At 35.8% G+C, this 15,984-nt stretch overlaps 1 long non-coding RNA gene across 1 annotated transcript in view; it reads right to left on the reverse strand.

The window, feature by feature from the left end:
* LOC306854820 overlaps positions 1-15,984 on the reverse strand; it is a 46,670-nt gene that overhangs the window by 16,234 nt on the left and 14,452 nt on the right. Inside the window, exon 2 of the long non-coding RNA XR_013782870.1 lies at positions 10,824-11,021. This is a non-coding gene — a long non-coding RNA (uncharacterized lncRNA). The remainder of the gene's footprint in view (positions 1-10,823; positions 11,022-15,984) is intronic.

Raw genomic sequence — 15,984 nt, forward strand, 5'->3', positions numbered from 1 at the left:
GAGTATATCTGCAATGTATTTAGGTCCTGGGCCATTGAGTGACTTATAAACGTGTAAAAGAACTTTAAAGTCAATCCTAAATGTAACTGGAAGCCAGTGTAAGGACCTGAGGACTGGTGTGATATGCTCAGATTTTCTGGTTCTAGTCAGAATCCTGGCAGCAGCGTTCTGGATGAGCTGCAGTTCTCTAATGGTCTTCTTGGGAAGGCCGGTGAGGAGACCATTACAGTAATCCACCCTGCTGGTGATAAAGGCATGAACAAGTTTCTCCAAGTCTTGGAAACAAAACATCTAATTCTTGCAATGTTTTGAGATGATAGTATGCTGATTTAGTTACTGATTTGACATGACTACTAAAACTAAGGTCTGTCTCCAGAATCACCCCAAGATTTCTGACTTGATTTTTAGTTGTTTGACCCCTAGAGTCAAGGTATGCATTCATCTTGAGAACTTCATCTTTGTTTCCAAATGCAATGACTTCAGTTTTCTCCTTGTTTAACTGAAGGAAGTTCTGGCACATCCAACTGTTAATTTCATCAATGCATTGGCAGAGGGAGTCAATGGGGCTGTAGTCATTTGGAGATAAGGCTAGGTAAATCTGGGTATCATCAGCATAGCTGTGATAGGCAATTTGGTTGTTCCTCATTATCTGACTTAGTGGGAGCATATACAGGCTAAACAAGAGCGGTGCAAGAATTGAGCCTTGTGGGACTCCACATGTCATGGCCGTCCACTTAGACTTATGCTCTCCTATACTCACATAATAACCTCTCCCTTGATCTGAACCATTTGAGTGCCATCCCAGAAAGCCCGACCCAGTTTTCCAGTCTCTCTAGTAGTATGTTATGATCGACAGTGTCGAACGCAGCACTAAGATCTAGTAGTACCAGCACTGATATTTTGCCAGAATCAGAATTGAGGCGAATATCATTTATTATCTTAATGAGTGCTGTCTCTGTGCTGTGATGTGCTCGGAAACCAGATTGAAAATTGTCCAGGTATCCATTTGAGTTTAAGTAGTTGTTCAGCTGATTAAAAACTACCTTTTCAATAATCTTACCTATGCAAGGAAGATTTGATATGGGTCTATAGTTGCTCAACATGGTGTTATCAAGATTGCGCTTTTTCAGAAAGGGCTTAACAACTGCAGTTTTAAGGGAGTTTGGAAAAGTCCCAGAAAGAAGTGAGGCGTTCACTACTTCTAAGAGATCAGCTTCTAAACAGTTAAGCACATTTTTGAAAAAGGATGTGGGAAGTGTGTCAAGATGGCAGGTTGAAGATTTAAGGTGCTGTACTATTTCTTCCAAAATTTTGTTATCAATTTTTTTTTAAAACACACATAGTCACTTCTTTTTGAAATTGCGGTCGAATCTGTGTGATCTCTACATAACTTGAGGATGTGCCAATCTCCTTTCTGATATTATTGATCTTCTCAGAAAAGAAGGAAGCAAACTCATTGCATTTGCTGTTGGAGAGCATTTCACTGGGAATCTGACTTGGGGGGGGGGGGGGGGGGGGGGGTTGTCAGTCTCTCAACAGTCGCAAAAAGAGTGCGAGAGTTGTTTAAGTTACTGTTTATAAGGTTTGAAAAGAAAGTCTGTCTAGCTGTGGCTAGTTCCACATTGAAAGCATGAAGGCTGTCTTTATAGATGCTATAGTGAATTTCGAGTTTCGTCTTCCGCCACATCCGCTCAGTCTTTTCTGCATTGTCTTTTCATGCTCTGAACTGAGGACGAATAAAAGGGAAAAACTAATAAACTAATTAAACTATTTACCACAATTAAATTTGATCAAGACAAATAAAAGGAAGAAGTGCTATATTCATGTTGGTTTCATAAGGTTTTGTAATGTTTACACCATTTTAAACAAAAGTATAATTTTAATGAATAGATGTGACTGTACACATCTTAATTATTAATTTGAACAAAACAAAAACGTTTAAAATATATTTTCAAGGTAAAAGTATTTTACATATATATTGAATGAATTTATTCATAAATATCAATGTTTTTTAGTTCACTACCTGAACTAAATTGCCATGTCGTATAAAGTCATCTGCTATGATATCATTTCCTGTTTTGTTTGCCCTGAGCAAACATGATTTATAAATGATTAGTGGTGTCAAATGATAAATTTTTGTTTACATAATATATGTGTTTATACTGGGTCTATTTATTATGCATTTATAAATGCACACACATACAGTATATATTTTGAAAATATTTACATGTTTATGCATTTATATATTCATATTCTTATATTATATATAAATATATTTAATATATAAACACAACATATTTTTTTGTACAGTATACACACATATTATTTAAACAAAAACTTTTATTTTGGATGAGATTAATTGCGATTAATCATTTGAAAGCATTAATATATGTATCTATATCACACATACTGTATGTTCAAAAATATGCTCATCATAGAAGAGCTGTATTCAAATCATTGTTTGTAATAATTGTATATATACATATATATATGACCCTGGAGCACAAAAGCAGTCTTAAGTCGCTGGGGCATATTTGTAGCATTAGCCAAAAATACATTGTATGGGTCAAAATGATCTATTTTTCTTTTATGCCAAATTCATTGGGATATTAAGTAAAGATCATGTTCCATGAAGATATTTAGTGAATTTCCTACCGTAAATATATCAAAACTTAATTTTTGATTAGTAATATGCATTGCTAAGAACTTCATTTGGACAACTTTAAAGGCGATTTTCTCAGTATTTAGATTTTTTTGCACCCTCCGATTCCAGATTTTAAAAGAGTTGTATCTCAGCCAAATATTTTCCTATCATAACAAACCATACATCAATAGAAAGATTATTTATTCAGCTTTCAGATGATGTATAAATCTCAAATCGAAAAATTGACACTTATGACTTATTTTGTGGACATCAAAAACACCAATACTTTAAAAATCTAAAACAGTTGTAATATGAGTCGTGTTAAAAAAAAAGAAAACATTTGAAGAGTATCCCATAACAATTTATTTTGGTTTTACTGTAGTAACAAGTAGTAACAATGGTTACTATTGTGCATTGTTGTTATCTTAATTCACGCTTGACACCTGGCACTATTACAGTTAACTGAAACTTGCAGATTTGTAAAATATGCAAAACTCTTTCTGCAAATGTTTCTGTTAAATGTCCAAAAGCATTAAACTGACTATCACCGTATCACAACTGTAGTTCATTTGAACAGATTTATATGTGGTTAGATAACAAATCAACAAATACATAAATAATACTTGCACTTAAAAGCACCCTATCCAAAAATGTTGTAGAGTAAATCAGCATGCCAACATGCTCTGTCAGATGTTTATTTGTGATTTGTGTGGAAAGGTCACAAGTGAGAAAATTAATTTATGGTGTGTTGTGTGCGTGCGTGTGTGTGGGGGGCTTAATCTTTGTTCACACACATTTAGGAAAGACCCCAAGAGAGCGGCCTCATCTCTCACAATGCAGCACCAATTCTCTTTATTGCTCAATTCCTGACCCTCTCAAAGAATTAACTGCTGTGTGTGCGTGTGTGTGTGTGTGTGTGTATGTGTGTGTGTGTCTGGGCACGCATGCGTACTAGAGGAAAGGGGGAGTTGGCAACTTATACAAGCAGACATATCTCCATCTATTAGTAAGTAAAAACAAAAAAATAGTTTCACTATTATATTATGCATGCCAGACATGTGCATGACAACAAATCTGCATTTTTGTAGTGTACACTGTAGTTTACAACAGTACATTTTCACAAACTTGCAGTTTGAAACCCATTTTCAATAGTGTTTTTAGGCCCCAATCAGAACGCATGAGAATGCTGGGAAAGATGAGAAAGGATCAGCATGTATAGCACTCATACTGCTTCTGCAATATTTACATACATACTGTGCACAGTATACGTTTTCTGTATTCATGGAAGACCTGGATGACCTTTTACATACATTTGCCAAAGTATAAAAAAATCACAATGAATCGCCCGTATCCCATAATGCAGTGTGGTCAACTTGACCTTTACAAACAATACCAGCTGTGACTTTTAACATCTCCTTGACTCATTATTTAATCAGACAAGACATACCCAAAATTAGTTTCAAAATTAAATAGTTATCTAAATATATGAAATCTGAAGCTATGTTCAGAATTGCATTATGCTCATAATATTTCGATGATATACAGTATGTGAATGCAAATTTCAGCATGCACAAAAGACCTGGATGTCCTACTACTTTTGTCACAATGGGCTGTATGCAATAGAACACACTATAATTTTTTTTTCCCACAATGCAATTCACTTGACTTGACCTTTTTAACACTGCCAGGTGCAATTTTAACATCTCTTTCTTGATTCCTTATTTAATACTGGGCTATTGATTAATACATTTACTAAAACAATGAATCAATAAACATTATATTGTTATTATTATATGTTACTATCGGACATTGGTACACCTTTTCGTGAGAATAAGCCTGTAAACATTGCATTAGCATCCCAGAGCACATTTACAGTGGTACTCCAGTGTCTAAAGTGTGTTCAGATGCCACCGGATTGACTGAAGCAACAGCTCCCTGTCCTGTTTAGACAAGTGTTTCCTATCGGCGGCTTCAAATGGGAGACTGGCTCCTAACACACACTCCTAAAGCGCTGATACACACATGTACACATCTATTGTCACACACACTGATGACTGAGCCACTGTTACTGGCCTCAGCCAATGAATCACTCACAACCTGTATATAAATGTGTATAAATAAAACGACTTTGCAATGCAAGCAAAGACAAAAACAAATATGTCAGGACTGTTGAGATCCCAGCCACAGGCCAACACACACACACACCTCAAAGTGAGTACCCTGGGGGCAGCAATGGGAGGTAGCGAGTGTGCTAACAGAAAAACATGTGTAAAGCTTTAAATAAGACACAAAGTTAAGAGGTGAACTCCCACTCGCTGTCTTCACCTCCTCTCATCCTCACAACGCCCAGATTATAAAGGGAAGAAAAGGGCAAAGGCTGAGGATGAATGCAATCTCTCTTCTCCTCTCTCTCCCTCTTTTTTTCCCGTCGCTCTGCACATATGAATGCTTAATTAAATGTGCAGCTTGTGCAAAGTATTATTCCAGTTGAGATGCTTATCGGCCATCTATGTAATAAGATCTTTGCAGGCTCATAGCTACATTTCAAGCAAATTTCCTCCCTATTCTTGTTCTCGTACCTTCGTTCTGCGGTCTGCGGGGGCTTTTTTGTGCTGTGGAGAGGGGCGGCGTGCACGTGTTAATATCCTGGTCCGGCATGTTTTTCTTAATTAGCACTTGTATGAAAATATGTATGGAGCGGAGGGATGAAATTCATTTTATGGATTTCAAGTGAAACATCGTTACATGTGTTTGTTCATAACATAAACGGATGGTGAAACTGCGGGAATGGGAGGAGAGAAAGATGCTCCTTCAGCTCCCAAATCTGTCTCTCTCTCATGAGCTGGTCTCAGTTTTAGGAGCGAGCTAATCTGTCTTGAACAGTGTAAAATATGAGGCTGTTTTTGAATGCATCTGCAATCCACAACATGATTCATCATTCACAGCTCAAGGTTCTCTGAGGGTGGCCTGACTGCTCGATGGGAACGCTAATGCTCTTCAGCGCTTCTCTGCTCTTATCTGTACTGTTCATTTGTTCGCTTTCTTTCTTTCTTTCTTTCTTTCTTTCTTTCTTTCTTTCTTTCTTTGGTATGATAATGCTAGACATGTACATACCAAGGTATAATAATAATAAAAAATTATAATAATAGAGATGGAAATATGTTGTTTGTTTGTTTCTTTGATAATTTCTTTATTTGTTTGACTATTTTTTTTTATTTTTACTGCTTTGTTTGACTGTTTGTTTATTTGTTTGTTTTAGCAACAATGGTGCGAAAATGTTCGTACCATGTTTTTTAGACAAGTACCGCGTTACTCTCTTGGTATGATTTAGATGGAAATATGTTGTGGGTGTTTGTGTGTCTGTCTTTTCCTTTCTTTCAACGAGTAAACTGATATGATAATGGTAATGCCATGTACCCTGTTGTACCTGTTTTTTTTGTCTGGATGTAAATTTTTTTTTTCTTTCTTTCTTTTGGTCTTTCTTTCAAACATTAGGAGTCCTGGACATGTGCCATGATAATATGATATTTTTAAAGTAATCTGGAGAACCAAGAACATTTCTTCTTTCTTCCATTTTCTTTCATTATCTTAGAAAATGGTATTGGTACCATTATTTTTGGTAATGTACTGTGGTAATACTATGTATTCTTTATAAGATCCTGGACTACCATGGTAAAATCATGGCACCATACCCTTTCTTTTATTTACATTAGTATAATCACATTACCATGCCAAATACATTGGAGTACCAAGTTGTTGTTGTTTTTTTTTTTTATTTCCTATTATACTGTATGTACCATGGTTTTAAGACAGCTATCATGTGCATCATCATGTTCTTTGTAATGTAAATACCATAGTATATGTATATGGAAGTCATCCTTGCATTTATCAAAAGTACTATGGTATCGCCATCTAATAGTCAGTGGTGTACCATGGTACTGCGAGAGTATTTTTTTTATCAGGCTTTCTTAGGTGATTTGCTTTTCAAAACAAGAACTAAAGGATCTCCCCAAAAAAAGAAAGAAAGAAACACTATAAAATAATGTCAAACACAACCAGAGCAGAATTCTGCAATGCCAAACAGACATCATGCACATACATAGACCTGTAACAAGCATGACATCATTCACATAGGCTTGAGATCAAACCTCTCCAAAGTATTCACACACATATATGATGCAAAACAACACTGGGCTCTGTAGTTGATTTGATCTCACAAGTTAAAATCTCATTTCATGCTGTCAGAGAAGGATCAGGCATCGCTCATAACAGACTCGAGCCAGAGAAATCACGAAGGCCAGATTTTTCCTCTCCATCCAAGGAAAGGAGGAATGGAAGAGGGAGTGAGAGATGTCAGCATCGCCTCCCTATAAACATGCGGAAGATGATCAGCCTAGGAAAGATGCTTTTTTCAACCTCTGGATAGATGAGGAAGATGATATATAATAACAGCATTTCCACCCTCTATAAATCTAGCAACACACACACACGTGCGTACATACACACACACACACACACACACACACAGGTCTGTGTCTGTTAAAGAACATTACTGCCTCCTAATGGTGATGTGTGAACTGCAGTCAGACTTACAGATCCAGTAAGTGACAAGTGACTCTGAATTTAACACATTATTTATAGATCAATTGAAAGTGGATGTTTTGCACTGCTCTTGCTAATCCCCATCCACTTTCATTTGATTTATGCGAAATGTACATTTATGAGTTAATACAAATAACATATACAGTACAATGCCATTGGTCCCAAACTGTCTTCTAATGAGTGACAGCTTCATTTAGGCTAAATTTGCAATTCTGATACTTATTCTTGCTTTTTAATTTTTTTTTATTTTAATGTTAATTAGATAATAATCTAATGCTAATTAGATTAAATTTTCATCCCTGTTACCCATTCTGGATTTTTTTTTTTTAATATACATTAAGTTTTATTATCTTATTTAAACTTTTATTTTAAATGTATTTTTAATATGTTTAATTTCTATCGCTAGAAAAAAAAAAAACAACAACAAAAAACCCCCACTCATTTTAAACTATTCTGAACATTGCAAACCTCATAGAAAATTAATAGAAAACAAAAACCGCTTATAAAAAAGAAAATAGTTTAACTGCTTGTTTGACAATCATCATTTTATTGAATTTTGCACTTTTTTTTATTTTAGCATTTTTCCATTTGCAGGTTCTATTTGGTATCTTATTCATGAAAAGTGGAGAGAGCCTGGGAAATTTGCAGAAAATGACACAAACTGGATTCTTCACAAAAGCACAATCTGTAGAAAGTGCACACGACCACTGCTCTACACAAAATAAACCAAAGCAGTAACAAGCAAGCAACAGATCAATTTGAACCTCATACAGGCTACTAAATTTATTCATAGCAATGTATATGCTTTTACAACCGAAAATATGCTAGTGTATATTATTAAGCCTACTATTGCACTGTATGTTTTTTTTTTGTGGATATGCATTATTATATGTATTTTTCTTTACTTCTCTCCACGTTTTAAAAATAATAAAAGTCATCACATTTATGAAAAACACAAATAAACAAAAGTATATGTAAAAAACAAATGTTATAATGTACCTCTTCCTGTACTTCTTGAAGCACATATAGTTATTTCTCAATAAAATGGTTTTCGAATAGTACTGGAGTCCACACATGTTGAACACTCGAATGGTTTCTGTATCACTAACACCCATAATATGCTAGAATGTATAATTATTAATGTAATATTTAATTAATTAGAATGTAGAATTAACAATATAGCATAAGGTAATTCCACATGCCTCTCTGTGCGCCATAAAGACAATATACTGGAATGACCATCTTACTGCGACTCATAGCACATCTAAAACTGATCCCAGATCTGCATAACCTCAGTAAATAAATACAGAGGAATCTGATCTGTGATTCGGTTCTTTATGAATACAACTCAAAGTCACCCATCCATCACATAAAAGAGGAACTTGATGTGTGACTTCTCTCAATTATGTGCCATCCTCTCTGTTCAACACCCGCAGAGGTTTTGACCCCCGTTTATTACTCACACAGTCCTCGCGGATTCAGCAGAACCGAGTGAGTCAGCCTCCAAGGGTCCTAGCCGCTACCTGACCGCTGCTCTGAGATCAGAGCCCAGCAGCGCGAGAACTGGGGTTAACGTGTCAGGACATCGTTAGCTGATGATCATGATGTCACGTATGAACAATTCTGCGGTGAAGAGAGGAAAAGTCCAAATATGTGACCCACTGTCGTTTTATTCTTCTTCTCTTAGAGAATGTGTGTGTGTGTGTGTGTGTGTGTGTATAATGTATATACATACATACATACATACATACATGTACATTTAATGTTTATTTGTTTTTATTATATTACATTTAATTTCTTCTTATTATTATTCAATTTCTTATGATTCTTATGATTATTATTATGAATATTACATTTATTATTACCCGACCTGAGTCCAATGCTGAAACACACTGTCATTCTGTAGTTCTAATCTTGTCAGTAGATATGGTTATTAATATTATTTTTTGTACTACTCATCTTGAGTCCAACGCAATTTTTACAAATATTTTTGTAGGCCACATTTAATGTAATAAATTAAAAACAATCAAATAAAGCAATACATATATACATATATATATACACATATGAGCCAAATAAGAAATAATAATGTAAAATCAGAATATTTAACTAAGTCTGGATCAATCAGAATTAGTTCTGTCAAACGATTAATCACATCCAAAATAAAAGTTTTTGTTCACATTGTATATGTGTGTGCACTGTGTATATTTATTATGTATATATAAATACACAACCATGCATGTATATATTTAAGAAAAATATGTTATGTTTATATATTAAATATATTTACATATAATATGAATTATATATGAATATAAATATATAATATAAATACATGTAAATATTTTCAAAATATATGCTTTACTGTATGTGTGAGTATTTATAATAAATATACACAGTACACACAGATATATTATGTAAATATTTTTTTTATTTTGGATGCGATCAATCACGATTAATCGTTTGACAGCACTAATCAGAATATGCAATTATGTTTGAATATATAAATATAATCTAATACAATAAAATAATATACATAAAATAGAATAGAATAAATAGAATAAAATAGAATACAGAAGCAAATCTTGAACATATAGCTTTAGGTTTAAATTAAAGAATGTGTAGTGATATTTCTGACAATATAATCAGATTGTACATTAATACATTTTAAGTATATGAAGTTGTAATTCCAAATATATAAATGTAAATCGGAATATATATTTATAAATCCTGAATGTATAAATGCAGATCAGCAGTTCTGATTTTACATTTCGACAGTACTGGTCCGGGGTGCGTTTCCCAAAAACAACTATGGTCGCATGTTCCGCCGTTACCAATAGAGTTCAATGGAACTAACAACCATAGTTAACTAACAATGCTTTTGGGAAACGCACCCCAGGCTGGGTCACAGGATCACATTTACAGGTCAAATTAATGCTACTATACAGGACAGTCATCACGCTGTGTAGTTATATATAAATATTACTTTGTATCACTTCATCTCTGTGCTTTCTGCCGCTCAGCATGCACCTCCACAAACACACACTAAAGCGATAAACATATCATAAACGATTTGACAAACACAGAGGGATTGAATGCCAAACACTGGAAGAGAGAGAGAGAATGTTGCGGGGATCGAAGGAAGAGGGTGATTTAATGTGAGCAATTTCAACATTAAAAAGAATGGGAGAGGAAACCAAAAGGGAAAGAAAGGGAAGGAAACTTCAAAATGCTCTTTGAGGAAAATGAGATCACAGGCAGCAATTATATAATTCCTGTCAAGTGATGGCTGAGATAGCCTAAGAGGAATGCGCACGCTGTGGACGAAACAACCGCCTTCTGAGCGGCCCAGAGTTCCCGAGGTCATCCGAAGGTCAGTCACAGGAAGCAGCGAGAGGAGACGCTTTACCACTCCCGTTATATCGTCCCCCGTTTCGGCAAAGCAAACGGGTAGAGAGCCATGCAAGATGGCTGCCACAGCTGCATATAATACGGGTCCAGCAGAAACACACGTCCAGCTATAGGCTATTTTTGGTTTACTGTACTTCACAGTGGAACACAAAGATCGAACTCTGACCTGTGTGAGGGTCCAGCCGTAACTCGGTGTGGGCGGAGGGCAGGCTGGCACACAGGCTCGTGCTCAGGGGTGGACGGGCAATAAAGGAGTGGAGGGTTCATGAGGGTTCCCAGGGAGAACAGCGTGGCTGGTGGAGGCAGTTTGTCTGCAGAAACACAGGCAGACTCCAACAGAGATGCCTATCAGCACCGCTATAGCCTGTGGGGGCAGGGACAGAGAGGAAGGGTGAGAAAAAAGCAAGTGAGACTGAGAGAGAGATTGGTTAGACATAAATAAATAATACATTTTAATGTTTAAATACATATATATGGATACAAAAGCATTGTCTTTGGGCATCCCAATTACTTTATTTAAAGGAAACAGAAAGCAAGCACTCGTATTTCCAATTATTAACATTTTTGATCTGTTAAAAGATGTAGTTTTTGCTGATGTTGCACTGGCTAATATGCCACTCGTCTTTGACTTGTACTGACACCTACTGGTGTGGATGAAGCACTGCTTAAAATAAAATACCATTAGCTACCAGTACCACTGTATAAATGCACAGTTACCTGAGAGGGATTATTAAAATTATTATTTATCTTATAATACAGTATGTGGGTTGCATAGATGAAGTGTGCTGCATTTAGCTCATGTGATCAACCTGGCTGCCCCCATGAGATGACCCGCTCCATGTAAAACAAAACTGAGTTTATTAAGCTGCTGATGTGACCGTAGTCTTCCTCTTAAAGGGATAGTTCTCCCCAAAAATTACAATTCTGTCATCAATTACTCACCCTCATGTCGTTCTAAACCCCTAAAACTTTCATTCATCTTCGGAACACAAATTAAGATATTTTTTATGAAATTCGAGAGCTTAATAAATATCTTAATTTGTGTTCCGAAGATTAACGAAAGTTTTATGGGTTTGGAACGACATGAGGGTAAGTAATTAATGATAGAATTTTCATTTTTGGATGAACTATCCCTTTAAGCCCAAAGTAGGCTATACTTTGGTGTTTATGTGTACAATAGGATGCATGCATATAATAGAGTATGCACATATTGTATGCGTGCAGTCCTTATTTTTCAATTGTGTGTGCTCTTTTGCAATAATTAGTTGTTCCACAAGGCTTTATGCAAATGTGCATGATATGATTTGAAGCCTATTTAAGCATAAGGTACTATTCATGTCTTTATCTGGAAAAACATTTTAATGGAAAAAATGACTATGTGCATTTTTAATGATTTATGATATATAATGAACAACAATGTCTTTACGAATGATCATATTATGAAACTAGTTGAATGAAGTGTCAATCTTGTTGATATGATCTTAAGTTATACTTATTAATGCTGCCTCTGGGCCAAAGCTGGTCAAATACATGTCGACATACCAGTTATAATAATCACAGGCCGTTTTCTTGATCTTGGGCAAGACTAAAATCACCAGGGTCCATGATCAGAACAAATTCTGCTTTGGAACTCCTTGCAAATTAGTGTTTTCTGAATGGCTTTTAAGTGCTATCTTTAGGGATCTTATTCAAGTGCAAGATGTTAGGCTTTACCAAATAATGCCAAAGATAAAATCTATCAACTTATCAGCCAATATAAAAGCAGAATGTTACAGAGAGTGATTATGGTTTTAAATTGTGACTCCGTAAGTCTATTTAAATGCACACGTAGCATAAATTTGGGTTTATGGCCCATGGTGAAACCACCCACAGTGAAACAACAGGCCCTTCTTTATTTCAGTTTATTCCAGATGGCCCTAAAGCTAATTTAGTTATAAGATAATAATTCCAGTTTTATTGCAATGTAATTGTTATTCACAATGTTTTGAAATACTAGCTAATTGTTATGCGTCTTACTTGTATGCAGTGCTACAATGACCTTAAGAGGAAATCCTTAAAATTCACTTCTTTTTTTTTTTATAGGAATAGTAATAAAGTTCTAGGAGAGTGACGAGCAGAAATTGAACTTGGATTACCTTGGTTTTATTGTTCTTTTTAAATCGAGTGAATTTTAATTACTAACCCCTAACCCTAAACCAGTATTTTATAAGCTGTTTTCAAAATAGCACAGATTTTCCAACAAGCAGCATAGCGAGAAAAAAGAAAATTGTAATATCTCAAAAAAAAAAAAAAAAAGTATCAGGTTGATACTTCAACATATTTATAAAATTTAAAATTTTTAAAATGTTTAAAAATGTTTATAAACAAGATTTATTCTATTTATAAAAAAAAAAAAAAAATAAATAAAAAAAACCAGAGTCAGAGATAAAATGATTGCATTATTATTAATAAAATACTAAATGCAAAGAATTTCACAAGCTTCTCTGATTGGTCTCGAAACGGTAGCAGATGCTAATTGCTTGGATTTGTCTCCTGCAATGGAGGGAAAATAAACAACTTAAATTTGTAATTGCCATTACACACATCTTTGGCTACACCATTAATATTTTTTATGTACCACATAAAAATGATACAATCAATTTTAACAGGACATGAAATTTAAGTCACTCAAAAACCAAAACACATAATGTAACATCACTATCCCAGCCTCCAAAGAACCAAAGCTATATTCAAAAACGACATACACTGAAGAACCCCACAGAGCTTGAAAAGACGAGTTGTTAAAAGGTGTTGAAAAGCTCCATTAAAAACCTTTATTTTTAAGAGTGTAAACACATACACACAGGCAGAGCACAACAGCTGCAGGAGTGTGAGCATTCGCTGTTTACTAATGCATCAGCTTGAGGGGACGTTCTTTATTCTCTCTGCAGATTGAGATGACATGATTCCAGGGCTGAGGGGCCGCAGACAGGACTAATGTCGTCTGTCTCCGACACAGCGGCATCAAAGTAGCAATGTGTGTGTGTCCAGGCACTCTTGAGCCTCTGTTAGCATTTAATCTGATTACATGAATCTGACTGGGGGGCAGCAACAGAGGGGGCGTCAAGAAGTCTAAATTCGTTGGGCTGAGATGACTTATAATCACTTTACGCAAGTCATACTCAAAGAATGCCTAATCTATTCTCTGCAAATAGTGTGAGTGTGCCTAACAAATACACACATGTGTGTGTGTCTACAGAGAAAACAGAAAAGTTGTTTTCTTACACAACTCGTAGCCCTGTGACCCCACCCATGTGGAGTGGAAAAATAATATTGGCTGTATTATGTGAGCATGGCCGATTAAATGTCAACGAACAGAGAGAGACAGTAAAGACCGCCTGATGCGAGAGGACATGAGAGGAGGACAAAGAAAAAGTGAAAACCTTTTCACTCTTATACAAGAAAGTATATTGACAACTTTAACGCATAAATAACTTCATATACACAAAAACCTTGCATATAAATACAATTAAATAAATACACAAAAATAAAAATAAAACCAGTGTACATAGGAACACGTTTCTACGTAGATGGGAAACTTGTGCATGAAAACTGCATATATGCATGAACATTTTTCACTTATGAACACAATAATTTCCCAATTACTGTTCAAGATTAGCTGATGGGTCCAGGACCGTTACATTCCCGCCCACAAACTTTACTGAAAATTGTGCTGTTTATGGGTATCTCTAATCAATCCCTGTGGAAAATTCTATAAAGCTCATCTGAGAAAATGACAAACTTAAGGGGGCAGAGCTTAACAAAGAGTCAATTAATAATTCATCATCCCTTTGCAATTCTTTTGAGTCTGACTACAAAAAACACATAAAGGAGCAAGCAAGTGCTCAACGGCGATCAGAAGAGAAAAACAGAATGAGAGAAACAGAGGAAAGGATTTCTGGCTTGCAGTGCTTGAATGAAGGCGCAGACACAAACGAGGCATCTGCTGAATGGAACACTGTGCCGGGAGTAGCAAATTGAGATACGTGTAACACGACACAAATGAACAAAAAGTATTTAGCTAATGATTTATTATTTAAGAAGGCTCCTTAACCCCTCGGCTAGGCCCGGGCTCCATTGTAGACAGATCTGAGACTAGATAAGGGAACATCTAATGGCAGTCAGCTGGCAGGTGGGCAAGTGAGGACTCAGCGCCGACCCAACGTGGGTTAATCAGTGTTAAGTGATATTTGAGCGAAGAGCGACGGCGCCCGTGTCACTGAATACAGGGGGTTTAGAGAGGCCCGCCAGCACAGGTAACACACCTGAGGAGGCAGCTGGGCCAGAGCGGTGAATGCACTGGTAGTGCTAAACACGTTCAGAGACAGTCTGGATTTACTTTCCTTCATACACACGCTCAGACACATAGAAACAGTCTTTTCTTGTACACCTGCAGCCACTGTTGTTTTGTGCTGGGTCATGTCAGGGTACTTCAATAAAAAGGTTATTCAATCTTCCTGAAGTGTGCTGTCAGAGTAGCTAAAGTGTCATGTGCTAATGTGAAATGCTCAACCCAGGCTCATTGGAAGTTCATGCTTGTGGCGACATTTCTGCAGCACCCATATTACGTGTGTTACTGCATGTTTCAAGGCAGTTTCAAAGTGAAATGTCCAGTGAGTGGCGCTAAAACTCGAACTCAAAGTGTGACCGGGCACATTGTTATTACATTGGCATAGGCACGTAGTGTGGCGTTTTTATTACATTGCTTCAGGTACGTATTGTGGCTGTTCAGGATTCAAATTCATTTTGCTAAAAGGTTACTGCTCTATTGCGTTAGAAAATAACATACCCTCTACACCAAACCAAAGCCTAAACCTACCCAATAGTCTAAATGAATGCAAAAGTGATATTACAAAACATTCACTGATACATTATACGCAGATTACAGCTGTTTTGTTAAACCTTAGTTTCACAGGATTTGTACCAGAGCACTTTACCTCTCAAGTGCAACGCCGTATCGGGTGAGCTACCGAGCAAACCTACTGAATTAGAAAACTCATACAGTACATATGAAGCTGTTTATGTGACGCTAACGTTCAAAAGTATCAGTTTTTGAATTTGCCTTGCCTTGTCATAACATAATATTGTGCAAGGAATTGTGCGAAAACGTAGTTAATAATTTCAAATTAAATGACAAAAATTGTAGTTAGTAATGTAATCCATTATATTCCACATTTTAGGTAATATAGTAAAACTATGTTTTATTACTTTTAGATTACTTTTGACCTAACTCGTTTATCACATTGATTTAAATAGTATAATCTTGTACCGTATTGATATAAAAAATA

This window comes from Barbus barbus (genome assembly GCF_936440315.1).
Source record: "Barbus barbus genome assembly, chromosome: 35".
Lineage (NCBI taxonomy): Eukaryota > Metazoa > Chordata > Actinopteri > Cypriniformes > Cyprinidae > Barbus > Barbus barbus.